Below are 13,967 nucleotides of genomic sequence, written 5' to 3'. Positions count from 1 at the left end.
AAAAGAGAGAGAGGTCAGTGCGTGAAGTAAAACAACTAAAAACTTGTTCGAGCCAAATGAAAAAAAAAAAATCTCCGACAGGCAGAGACGCAACGCGAGTCACGCGAGTTAAGGAACACTGGGAGGAGGGTCCGAGCCCCGGTAAGAACGAGATTCAATACGTCCTGGACCTGCGAGCCAAACTCCACACACTGGGTGAGTTGTCACGTGAGAATTTGCTCGAGGCCCAGGAGCGTCAACAATGGCTGTACAACAGAGGAGCAAAGCTGAGACAATTTACACCGGGAGAAAAAGTACTGGTATTGCTTCCTTCCTCCAGCTCAAAACTCCTCGCCAGGTGGCAAGGGCCCTTCGAGGTCACACGGCGGTGAGGGGACGTCGACTATGAGGTGGTGCGATCTGACCGTGGCGGAGCTACACAGATCTACCACCTCAACCTCCTCAAACGATGGAGGGAGGCGGAGTCTGTTTCGCTGGTGTCCGCAGTAGCTGAGAGAGAGGAGCTGGGGCCAGAGGTCCCCAAGTCCACCGATCCGACCCGTCTCAATTTCGATGCCCATCTCTCTGCGACCCAGAAAGCAGACTTAGCCCGGTTGCAAAATCAGTTTAATGATGTGTTCTCCCTCCTGCCAGGTCGCACGGACCTCATAGCGCACCACATCGAGACGTCCCCAGGCGTGACAGTGTGAACACGGCCCTATAGGTTACCTGAACACAAGAGAAAAATTGTTCAGCGAGAATTAGCGGCGATGCTGGAGATGGGGGTAATAGAGGAGTCCAACAGCGCCTGGTGCAGCCCCATCGTCCTCGTCGCTAAGAAGGATGGGTCTGTGCGGTTCTGAGTGGACTATCGCAGGGTGAATGACGTGTCACGTTTCGATGCCTACCTGATGCCCCGGGTCGACGAACTCCTGGACCGATTGGGAACCGCACGTTTTTAACCAAGGGCTACTGGCAGATTCACTTATCGCCAGAGTCCAAGGAAAAGACTGCTTTCTCCACTCCGTTTGGGTTATACCAATTTGCCATGCTTCCCTTTGGGTTGTTCGGGGCCCGGCCACCTTCCAACGCCTCATGGACCGGGTGCTTCGTCCGCATGCTGCATATGCTGCCGTTGTAGAGCATGTACCTACAGCATCGTGTTGTTACTGTAATGTTCCGAGTGAGGGAGAGTTAGCTGTCCGGTGTCACGGGTTCCTAGGAGTCATTGGGTGTTAACACAGAGTTGCCAAACTTTACAGTCAGGTTCTAGGTAGGAGAATCTTTTCCCGAAAAGAGAAGTAGTTCAGTCTTGTGAGGGCTGATTTTCAGATGAGTGGACATCCACGGGTTTAATAGCTGAAAGTAGGAAGCAGTTGAAACGCTGCGTAGAAGAAATAGAAGAATATTAAGACGTTGAATAAAGAATACTGGCTTCAAAGCATTCCAACAATAATATTTGAGCTAACAAGGAGTTGGCCCTTCTATCGCTGGCCACACTCAATAAGAAATTTTCATTACACAAAAGGGCTTCGCCCGACTTTCAGTTGGTTTAGGCACTAATAATAATATTCTTTCGAAACACAATAGGGCTTTGCCCAACTTTTTAGTCGGCTCAAGCCCTAATAATAATTTTTCGATACACGGTGTAGAAGTGTACCAAAAGAAAAACCTCCGCTGAGCCTTCTTGGTGATGGAGCTGATGTTTAGTTCTTACTTGAGGTTCTGGGTAATGATAGAGCCCAGAAAACTGAAGGAAGCCACACCGGTGACTAGGCTTGGGTTTTGAGTATCGATTGGAATCGGGACTAGCTTTGCGATTTACCTGTAAATCGTTTAAAAGTTTAAAATTCGATTCCTAGTTTCGATTCTCAGTCCGCCGGCTCCGACCGGAAAAAGAAACCGCTGAACACCAAGTGTCCACCGGAAGTGTTGGCATAACAGAGCGATCGAACATGGATAGCGTGCGTCGGCGGTCCAAAGTGTGGTTACACTTTTCGAAACAAACCGAAAACCCTGTTAAAATATATTCAAAATTTATAATGTTCAAAAAAGGTCCACCAAGGAAATGGACAACTGTACCTCAAGATCGTGGCAGGTCATTAACACAATAATAGACCATTTGAAGTGTGCTTGGAATAAGAGATGGCATGATGAGAATTTAATGTAACAAGAAAGCATCACAAATGCCAAGTCAATTGTTTCATGGTAGACTAGTGAACTATGTTGAATAAGAGTTAGGTCTTGAAAGATACTTGACCATCAGATTGTGTAGTGTTGTACTATGGCGTATAGAAAGAAGCAGTGATTTTGTTTTGATGAAATCCCGTATTGAACCAAGGAAAGCAGTCTGAGTCGGGAATGGGACTAGAGTTACTGATGGTTCCCTGTGAATACGGGAGGCACCCTGAGAACACACAAAGCACATTTGAGCAAACACCTTGACAGATGCCCACTTCATGAATTTCGAATTAAATTGGCCCTTGTTGAATTTGGAATGTGGTTTCTATGTTGCAAAGCAATAGGAATTCAATGAAATCGTGGCGCCTTACAAATAAAGCCATACATTCCCCCAGACCTATGAATGAGCCTCATGTGGAGAAAAAAGTACTGCAGCACCAGGAAGCAGCAGAAGAGAAGGATGTGAGAGAGGCAAAAGGGGGGGAGGATGGCAAAAGAGGTCCTGAAATGAGAAAGGTGGCGACAGATATAGAGGCTCTATGAAGAAGAAGAATAAGAAGCATTGGAAGAGCAGCAGAGTCAGGCGAAATAGAGAGAGGAGAGTCTTAAATTAATGTGGAAGGGGTTTTGCTAAGGGGCCTAGATTCTAGCGCATTAGCCCAGTCCTTTTGAGTGGAAGGGAACATATTGGTTGGAGCCAATCCCCACATGGGGCCCTCTGCTGCCTCGAACTCATCAGCAAGACATGCCAGGACCTGGAGTAAATCAGAAGCCCCACTCCTCAGGCCCGATTTCCCCAGGGGAGGCCAGCCACAGCCACTCAAATCAGTTGTGTGCCACAGAGCTGTCTGTAATCTCCTACTCCTACCTCTATCTACACCCACAACAACTCCTCAAAAGAGCAATTTCACTCTAAAAATCCTAAACATGATGTTTACAATGTAATGGCAGATGCTAATGACAGTCGACAACTACCAGTATATTCGGTTCGCTGTAAAAGGCAATTGTTTGCAATGTATTCTTAATCCACATTTTTTTTTCTTTTTGACAGAGCATTTTATTCATCATTGAGGTGGAGATATAAAAAACATTTGAATAAATACGATGAAATATTTTTGTAAAAAACAATTTGTGAACTTTTACCAAAACAGTGTGTTAGCCTTTAGCCACTTATAGTTCTCCACACAGAATAATAGACTATTTCATGATTTGATCTCAGGAGCCTGTTTCAAGGGTTCATCGCTGGTTGCTAAATGGTCCCTGTTCTCGCTTACCAGGCACAAAAGCATTACATAAAGCCCTCTAAAATGGATTTTCATGTATTATGTGATCTTGCAATTTTTGCTGAATTTTGTATCATGATGAGGATAAGGGTATAAGGACATAAGGTTTTATTTACAGCCCTAAAAAACTAAAGGTACTACAGCACTTCACAACAGTTAAGCAGTGTGTCTCAGCTAATAATCATGTTAAATTTACTATTTTTGATAGACAGATTTACAGGATCAATGAGCCAGACATTAATCACTAACATAATAATTTCAAAGAGTTGAATTTGAGTTGGGCACATGTCTTGTGCATTCAGACCACAGACAACAACCATGAAAATCCAAATTAAATGTTAGGTAAATTCTGTACTTTCAGATTCATATTTGAAAGCAGAACACTCAAATGTATTGATTGAAGAAAGTCTTTTCTTTAACTAACTCTCCTATCTCCACCGTAACAACCTCCTTAACCCCCACCAGTCAGGCTTCAAGGCGGGCCATTCCACAGAGACTGCTCTCCTTGCTGTCTCAGAGCAACTCCACACCACTAGAGCCGCCTCTCTCTCCTCTGTCCTCATCCTTCTGGACCTTTCTGCAGCATTTGACACAGTAAACCACCAGATCCTTATTTCCTCCCTTCAGGAACTTGAGGTCTCAGCCTCTGCTCTCTCCCTCCTCTCATCCTACATTGCTGGCTGCACCTACCGGGTAACCTAGAGAGGATCTGTGTCAGAACCTTGTCCTCTTACTACTGGAGTTCCTCAGGGCTCTGTCCTGGGTCCCCTCCTCTTCTCTATCTACACCACTCTCTTGGCTCAGTCATTCGCTCACGTGGTTTTTCCTGCCACAGCTACGCTGATGACACCCAACTAATTCTCTCCTTCCCTCACTCGGACACTCAGGTGGCGGCACAGATCTCTGCCTGTCTGACTGACATCTCTCAGTGATTTTACGCTCACCACCTGAAGATCAAGACTGAACTACTTCTCTTTCCCAGAAATGACTCTCCGACCCAGGACCTTTGGCATGCCTAGGAAACTCAGTGACACTTGACAGCCAACTCTCCCTGACTCCCAACATTACAGCAACAACACGATCCTGTAGGTACACGCTCTACATCATCAGGAGAATACAACCCCTTCTCACTCAGAAGGCAGCGCAGGTACGGGTTCAGGCTCTTGTCAACTCTCTCCTGGCAGGTTTCCCTGCCGCTGCCATTCGACCTCTGCAGCTCATCCAGAATGCAGTAGCTCGACGGGTCTTCAACCATCCGAAATTCTCCCAAACTACTCCACTTCTCCGCTCTCTTCACTGGCTACCAGTGGCTGCCCACATCAGGTCAAAACATTGGTGCTCACGTACCATGTTGTGAATGGATCGGGTCCAGTTCACGTGCAGGACATGGTCAAACCCTACATCCCAACCCTCACACTCCGCTCTGCATCTGCCAAGCTGCTTGTTCCTCCCTCCCTGAGAGAAGAGTCTGGGACCACCCAGATGGTGGAATGAGCTCTCTGATTATATCAGGACTGCAGAGAGCCTTTACATCTTCTGCCCGAAAACTCAAGACACACTTCTTTAGACTATACCTTGAGTAAAACACTAACTGTAGCACTAACAAATTGTGGCACTTATTTATAACATGTTTTGAAACTGCTTATTTGATGAAAATATCTCTACGATTGAAATGCACTTATTGTAAGTTGCTTTGAATAAAAGCGTCAGCTAAATGACATATAATGTAATGTAATGTGTAGAAGCTTAATGCCAAATTGGAAAATGGTCCACGAGTTGTTTGAAGAAGGCTGTCATTAAGCAGCTGTAGCTGACTAGCTGGTCATTTTATCTTCAGTTGAGTAAATGGGGCATCATGTTTCATTTTGGGGTTGAGTCTTCCTTTAAGTGCAGGCCCTTTAGACCAGCAATAAAATGACTAAGCAACACCCTCCTACAACACTCCCCACCTCTCTCCCACCAAGGTGTGCATACTCTAATATGAATAATGTTTCTCCTTCAAGTCTCCCCTGTAATAAATTGAGTGCCATTTCGCACAATGGCAAAGTCAGGCCTGTATTGATTAACTCTCATCATCGACTCACAACGCCTGCTTCCTTGATTTATGATTGTCTGTTATTTCTACATTAACTGTCAAATTCATCTTGTCTCTCCATGGCTGCGGTCGGTCTATGCAAACAACCAACACCTTGCCTGCTACCCACATTACGGCAATGGCTTTTGTGTAATACAGAAAACAAACACGTTTGGGCTGGTTGATATGGCGTCAGAGGAATGGTGGCATCAGACAGACTTCATGCGCTGTCTTACTGCTAAAACAGAATCAGAGATGACAAGGAGTTTGTGCAATAGACAGCCAGTTACAGTGTTCCAACCTTTTAACCCCAAACTACAGTAATACACACCAATTCAGTGGTGGCTGGTTTTATGGTTGCAGTTGGCTTCCAATTTGGTATTTCACTTTGATTGGCTGAATCCTAAATATAATCTATAAGAACCTGCATGAAGCATTAGGTGATTTTATGAATACTAGATTTGGAAGGCCACAGGAACTTGTGTACTACTGCACTCAGCAGATGGAGTCAGGCGGTAAGATAATACCTTGTGTACAGCAGAGGAAAGTAAACAAATATCCCAATGGAACAGTATGACAGCAGAAACAAAACAATTCAGCTTTCTATTATTATTACGCAGGTGAGATACTACATGCAAAAATGTTTTTTCATACACCTCAATTTCTTTTGGCCTATTTTGCTTCTTCTGGAACAGTGGTAAAAACCTTTTATTTTAATATTTCCTGAATTGTTCAAAAGTTCAAACCTGTATGTACATATGTATGATGTGCATGTACTAACCATTTTTTTTAGGATTACATATGATTGAAAAGACTGATCGCGGACATGCAACATTAAAACACCTTAAATGTAATTTATTGGCCTTACATGGTTAAAGCAAAAGATTATTTAGTTAAAATCAATGTATTGGTTGGAATTGACCTTGTCAATGTAAGTGTTGACTTAGCTCAAAAAGTTCAAGACTGCTCACTTGGAATGTGTTTGTTTAAACAACATCGGATAAATATATGTATTGCTGCTGTTTTGATGTCAGTCTTTAGTTTGTATCATCCAGGATTTGATTTGGTGGAAGGCAGACCTTTCTAAGAAAACATGTGTATGACTTTGAGATAAGAGAGCAAACCTTCCATCACAGCTCTGCAATTTGACCTGAAATTTCCGACACAAAAAATTTGAATAATTTGAATAATGTTATTTTGTAGATGGATTTTTCTTCTTTACCTTGCTTTGAAATTACAGCTAGATAGACACATGGTGTTGGCAAAAGCCTTGCTTTGCACGTCCATTTGGAATCAAGATTAGACATCAGGGCCGGCCTGATGATCACCTATCAGCTTAAACACAGCGTCCAGCTCTGTCAATTTAGAGAGGTGCTATTTTGCCCCCGAGCCTCCCCTCCACACCCACCAACTGCCACTGACTGAACTGGATCTAGGAAATGTCAAGGTATACAGGTCTAAGTTGAAGTAACCACCCCTTTTGTCCACTGTTTTTTTCTCCCCTTTCAGCCTGTTGGCCTTTCACCATGGGTGAGTGAAGTGATAATAACATACGGGCGGAGGCGAGGAGTGTTTCGGTTAAAGCGGGACCGCGGCCTTAATGGCGGAGCTGTCTACTCTCCCGGACCCGCCCGCTTGGGGGTTCATTGAGATTCCATTACAGGGTGCGGGGAATGTTTCATTGCAGCCCTTCTTTCGTTTGCCTGACACTCACACGGGGATCACTGTAAATTGGCTCTGTCATAGCAGACACTTTTTGAGATGTGAAGTAAATTAAACATGTAATCACACAGGAAGCTATGTGCAGGTTCCCAACACCTGACTCCTGTAGCCGAGGGGCCGGAGGCATTTCTCTAGCTCGTTTTTGTTCCTCATCACCCTCCTATCTTAGGTCCATCTCCTCATGGTTAAATTACTGTTTTATTTCCTTCATTGGCACCTGGAAAAGATGAAATGCTGACCTTTAATGATGCCAGGCCTTGGCGGATACAAACTCTAGTTAGGTTCAAATGTGTGGGACCTCTGTCTCTCTATTGAAATGGATATTTCCACTTTTGTCACTTCTTTAATAGAGTTGATGCAGTCAGAAATCTTATTGTTGCCATTGTTTTTTTTTCATAATGGGGCTATGTTCAGTTGATGCATCCGGTTTAATAAAGCAGGGTTACTTACTTTGACTGGTAAAATAATGGTGGTGCTTTAAATGATCAATTTTTTAAAATGCAGTTGTCAAACAAATTGAATTTTAAAGAAAATGAATTTACAATCAACAATTACCAAACTGAAATAAGAACTAATTCCACCACAGCTTTACCCATTTAACAACTCTCTACCTACTCGCATGAAGTTCATTAGCAAAATAAGACCTCCACTACCTCACTATCTATACAATGTTCACAATTGTATTTTGAGTTTTAGTTAGGGTTAGGGTTAACTAAAAAAACCTAGCTCGTTTTTCTTAAACTATCTGAAAAAAATAATATATATATTGTGACACAATGTCTTGAGCCCTTGTCAGCGTCGTCCTGGAAACAGAGCAGGCACACCTGCACGCCATCAGGCGCTGGCTTGATAAGCCTCAGGGTCACACACCGAGGGGGAGGAGATGTCCTGCAGGACCCGAGTAATGTGGATTCTGTTATTTTCCCCCAGAGAGTAGTGGGTGACCGCCATCCCTCGGACTCCACGGACGCACGCAGCACCGCGCACGAGCGAGAGCGACCAGAAAAACCCCTCACTCGACGTAATAAAATCCACCCTTCGGGGCACTCACTGTGACCCTTGTGTCGTGTGTTTCTTCACCCCCGTCACAATATATCAATGTAAAATCTGAAACAATAGAGATGTTGTCAAGTTCAGTAAATACAATTTAATGAATGTAAAAAAGAAAATAGTTCGCATTCTACGACTTTTATTAAGTTTCGCTAGAGGATTTCGTAAGAGCAAAAAAATAAAGATAATAGAATGAGACTCCATATATGCATAAACCCCCTAGACACACACACACTGTTGTGATGGGCAAACTCACTGGCAGTAAACTAGTTATTTTCATAGTAACACTGCAGTCAAGACAACAACTTTAATGAGACCAGCCTAGAATGTCCTACCATTCATCCTCTACACACTCTGCTTGCTTCAGCATGCCTTGTTTCTGCTTTGTGATTAAGACGATTGTATGTTGTCTCTTCCCATTCCCATGTTGCAGCTGAAGGCCTTTGGAAGTGCTGTTGGCAATACATCGGCCGGGTGGAGCTTGAGTGGAGGAAACAGCAAGGATTGAATGGCCTAGACTGAAAAATTAAGTCCCTGCCTCGTAATTCAGTGGCGGGAGGTGATATCATCAGGCTACGGTTGGCTATCAGGCAGCTAATACCACCAACCGACTGTAATCTCTAATGAAACTACTATTTAGTTTACAATGTGCTAAATGATGCAGACCCCCACTCCAGATAAACACGTCCCAAATAAACAATTTGGGTGGTAATTGCACTCTGCCAGTGGCCTGTTAATAGAGTTAGGGCTTTCATGAAAGGGTTAACTCTTTTTCTGAAGCATTCTCTCACTGGCTCATTGCACTCTCATTTCTACAGAGATCTCAGCATTCCCCTGGTTATCAGTGTACTTAGAAAGAAAACCTAATTAGACAAAAAGGCCTTTTTTCTAAATCCCTAATTAGGTCCTTAACATAATTAGCAGGTGATGTTAATAATCCTCTTTTAAAACCTATTAAAATGCTGTTTGGGAGCAAGTAGTGGAGAAGAGTAGACCTGTGGGCAGTCAGGCGACCCCTCTGAGGGCTCTGGCGAGGACAGCCGTGCATGGTTCATCAGGAGTGTATTGTCACTGAATTCGGACTTTTGCCTCATTGAAGACCCTGTTTACACAGAGAAGTGCACCTCTTTAAATATTGGGAGACATTACTGCACAGTATGTGTTGTTTGGCCCAAAATCAGCTCACAACAGTGTTGTAGCTCTTTGCCACTTGACCCAAATTAAGCTTGGGTCAAATCTTAATCAGCTTTTAACGACAGCATTAATGGTGTCCAGGGGGCATCCTTACCAGAGCCCCAAACCACCTCAACTGGCTCCTTTCAACGCACAGGAGCAGCGGCTCTACTCTGAGCTTCTCACCCTATCACTAAGAGAGACGCCAGCCACTCTCCTGAGGAAACCCATTTCGGCCGCTTGTACCCGTGACCTAGTTCTTTCGGTCATGACCCATCCTTCATGACCATAGGTGAGGGTATAGTAGATCGAGAGCTTTGCCTTTCGGCTCAGCTCTCTTTTGGTCACAACGGTGCGGTAAAGCGAGTGCAATACCGGCCCCACTGCTCCGATTCTCCGGCCAAGCTCACACTCCTTTTCACCCTCACTCGTGAACAAGACTCCGAGGTACTTGAACTCCTTCACTTGGGGTAAGGACACATTCCTTTTTTATTTAAGATTCCATTAAACATTAATTATTTTGTATAATAAAGTATGCAAAGATGAAGATTTCTGAGAATAAATATGAATATGTTATTGCTTAAAGTGCGTTGATAGGTCTCTTACCAACTCCACCTACGTTTGATTCAGAGGCTTTATTTCTTATTCTACGATTGACTGTGCAAAATCTTCCATCACTTCCTCTTCACTTGGCCCTCCTGTCTGATGTCCTTTTCTGGCTGGGTGGTGGCAGCGTCTACAATATGCGTCTGGATGTGGGGCTTGCCCTCCATGAGCCTCTTTACCCAGTTCCTTGATGAATAGCCACCATACATTGTTAGCCCTCCTTGCACGGGAGAAGGGTTGCAATGATCAAAAAAAAAAAAATCAAGGTACACCTTGGGAAAGAATAGAACAGTTGCTTGGGCAGTTTAGATGAAATAAGCCAAATTGAAATGTGGAAGCATTGAAATCATAGGAAGTGACTACGTCTAACTTTATTGTGGGAGCCAAGTTTAGTAAAGATTGGAGCATATTTAGTACCTCAAAAGCAGCTTTGTTCCTTATATCAGCCAGACACGTGGTTAAAAAAAAGAAACTAGCAGCGTTGAACGGGCCTTCGCCTCTCCTTGCGTGTGGGGGGGCAGCGGTCAGCCAGACACGCAGTCAAAAATAGAAAAAACTATGCCTCTCACAAGAATCGAATCCGGGTCTAAAGCTTGCAGCTAACCTCTAGGCCTGAGGAGTTGTTGCAACTCAATGATCAAAACGTCGCTAAAATATGTTGGATCACCTCCATTAAGTCAAGGCAAAGAATGCGATCTGTGGGAGCTGTTCATCTGCAGTTATTATTTAGTTATTCATTCTTAAATGTTATTGTTTAATTCTTTAGGTTGATATAAGATTTTTTGTAGTCAATTTTGTCACAGAGTGCTGCTGGTGCAGGTTGAGGCAGGACTCAAACGCAGGATTCCAGGTTTCCAAAAAAGTGCTCTTTATTCCAAAACAAGGACGTGCACCAACGACGGGTAGACTTAACAATGACGCGACAGGGGACAAATACACTAGGGGAGGTGCAGGTGATTGGACACAGGTGGAAACAATCAGGCAATCACAGGACAAGGCAGGAAGTGAAGCTAACCCAGGGACACAAGAAACATGAAACTACAAAATAAAACAGAAGAACCAAACCGTGACACAATTTAGTTTAATAATTTTTTGTCATTATAGTTTTTGTTGCAATGAATGCGGAAAAAAAGGAAAAAACTGCCTGGACAATAAGCTATCTTGCTGCGTAAAAGAAACTAAACAGAAGGTGCATCAGTCGCCCTTTGACGTAACAGTTTATTGGTTACGAGGACAAATGGCCACTACAGAAAATAATCGCACAACTTTTTCTAAACAGATTTTTCTAAACTTGTGTACACCTTTGTGATTGAGTAGAGGTGTTGCATATATATTTTGCAGACTAAACAAAGGTCCAGTAATGTCAGTGACAGTGGGACATTTGACCAACTTGATTCACTATTTTTATGCCTATTCTGCTGATGTGCAGGATGAATAAGCACAGCTGTCTCAAAGCTGTGGTTTCAAATAAATGCACCTGGATCAAACCAGTTGCTGGGCTGCTTTATGAATATGTGTAGAGCAGTTGCTGGGGCTTCTTTATGAATACGTTCAGGAGGCGCTATCGAGGCACCTATGCCATTAGGATGCATTGAAACCGGGTAGGAGTCCTTGGATCCTTTTTCATGTGGACCGGCATAGGCTCAGTACTGGTAGCTAGAGAAAACAGAAATGATTCGTTCATTTCCCGACTAACCCTAGAGGAAACAGTTACGTCATTTCCTTTCGTGTGACTGCTGTTAGTATAGAAAGACGTGAACTATATTCGTTATAAGTCATAATTATCATTTACACTTAGTTTAGTGCAGTGTACTTGTTTGCCATGATAATTAAATGCCAGTGTGATAATGAATAGGTTTGGGTATCGAGAATCGATTGGAATCGGGACTAGCTTTGCTATTTACCCGGTATCGTTCAAAAGTTTAAAATTCGATTCCTAGTTTCGATTCTCAGTCCGCCAGCGCCGAGCGGAAATAGAAACCGCTGAACACCAACGAAGAAGCGTCTACCGGAAGTGTAGGCATAACAGCGCGATCGAACATGGCGTCCCGGTTGTTGTGAATTTGTAACGAATCAGACCAGTGTGCGCGCGGGTGCCGGGTGGCCCGAGCAGAGCTGTCCTATCTGTTAAAAGGAGCAGTGAGGCTGGCGCTGCAAAGAAAAAAAAGATTGTGCTAGCACTCCCCGCGTCTACCGCTAGCACACCCCCCCCCCCTGATAATCAAAAGCTATTTTCTTAGTGCTGAGTTAGGAGATCTTTGCCCTGTCCTGCTGAAGAATCTAAGGCCAGAGGGTAAGCAGGGTGTGCCGGCGAGGCCAGATAATCTGGCAGCAGGGTGGTGGCTCTAACTAATGCCGTTGAGAACTAGATTAACAGACGTATAGACAGAAGCTTCTAGTGTTACCTATATGGGAGCAGTTTCTGTCCAGAGGCAAGGTCAGCGGGTCAACCAGCAGATGTGTAAGATAAGGAGGGAGGTTCACACCACACCCCAACCAACACTCAACCATTGTTCTTTGTATACGTTAGGCAAGGTGGTCTGCACATTGAATGTGACCAGATCTTTGGATGCAGGGGGGTGACAGATCCTCCTACATTCCAGCTTAGGGCCAATAGAAATCTTTTCTTTGTCTTTTGGGTTATAAAGCATGATGTTCTTGCTGATGTTAGTTAGTGTGTGTTCTTCCGGCCTGCGCCCGATTTAGGATTGCTCCTGCCTTTGCAAATGCAGCGCTTATACTTGACCTGTGATCTGATGAATAAATCTACCAGAACGAGAGAAGTAGTTTGGCTGAATTCTTCCAGACATCCCCATCCAGGCTTCCAATTTTTGAACACGAGCCTCTCTCTTGAAATTACTAACACCCCCGTCAGCGAAAGTGTCCCTGAATTGGGGTTGGGAGAGTTTGCACCCTATGTGTGCTAGGGCTGTGCGAAATAGACCAAAAGTCATATCCCGGTATATTTTGGCTGGATATCGATATACGGTATATATCCCGATATTTTCTCCACATTAAAAGGGAAGAAAACCTGAACGCAAATGTCAAAGCAAAGTCAAAGCCAAATATGACATGTCATCAGTCGTTTAATTGAAACCAGCTATTTCAGTAAGGAGTTGCAAAATCAAATAAATAAAAATGAATAAATAATAAATTAAATTAAACAATAAACAAATGCTCAGCCGTTCAAATAATATGTAAACATAAATAGTTTATAACAGGAGTATTTTTTGAAAACAAAGCTCCATAAGGTGCACATATAAATAAAAAAATATCTTGTTTTCATCTCCCAGTCTTGAATGAAGTTAACTGTCACGCTCATGTAGGGCTCACACGTCCTACTCGACCACATATCGCTGGTCAATGCAAAATGGGTCACATTAGCAAGCCGGTCAGCAAGGCTCTGCCTGATTTCAGTATACATGTTTGGCAGTGCTTCTCTTGCAAAGTAGTTGCGACTGGGAAGCTCATATCTCGGGTCAATCGTTTTCAGGAGCATTTTGAATCCGACTTGTTCAACAGTTGCAACAGGGACCATATCTTTAGCAATGTGGTAGGACACTTGTCACTTTTCTTTTCATAAGGCACACTGCGGGAAAATGAGGTTTGCAGTGAGCTTTGTTTCGGGGCTGGAGCTTGTTCGGGTTTTTTCTGGCGTGCGGCTTCTGCAGCGCGCAGTTTCACACACTCTTATATAGCAGTTTGTGCAGTTGTTTTAGGAGGGAGAGGCGGGGGGGGCAGAGGGGTGCTAGCAGTCTACGGGGGGTGGGCTGCCCCTTGTTTGACGCGCTGCGCCGACCGTCATCCGCTGCCTCTTCCTCTGGCTCCAAGGGTTAGCCCATCAGTGGGAGCAAGGTAATGTTTAAGTACCTGCAGTATCATACACTCATGTGTAAATG

This window comes from Pungitius pungitius, chromosome 3 (genome assembly GCF_949316345.1).
Source record: "Pungitius pungitius chromosome 3, fPunPun2.1, whole genome shotgun sequence".
In the NCBI taxonomy this organism is placed as follows: Eukaryota; Metazoa; Chordata; class Actinopteri; order Perciformes; family Gasterosteidae; genus Pungitius; species Pungitius pungitius.
Note: the sequence above shows the minus strand (reverse complement) of the source record.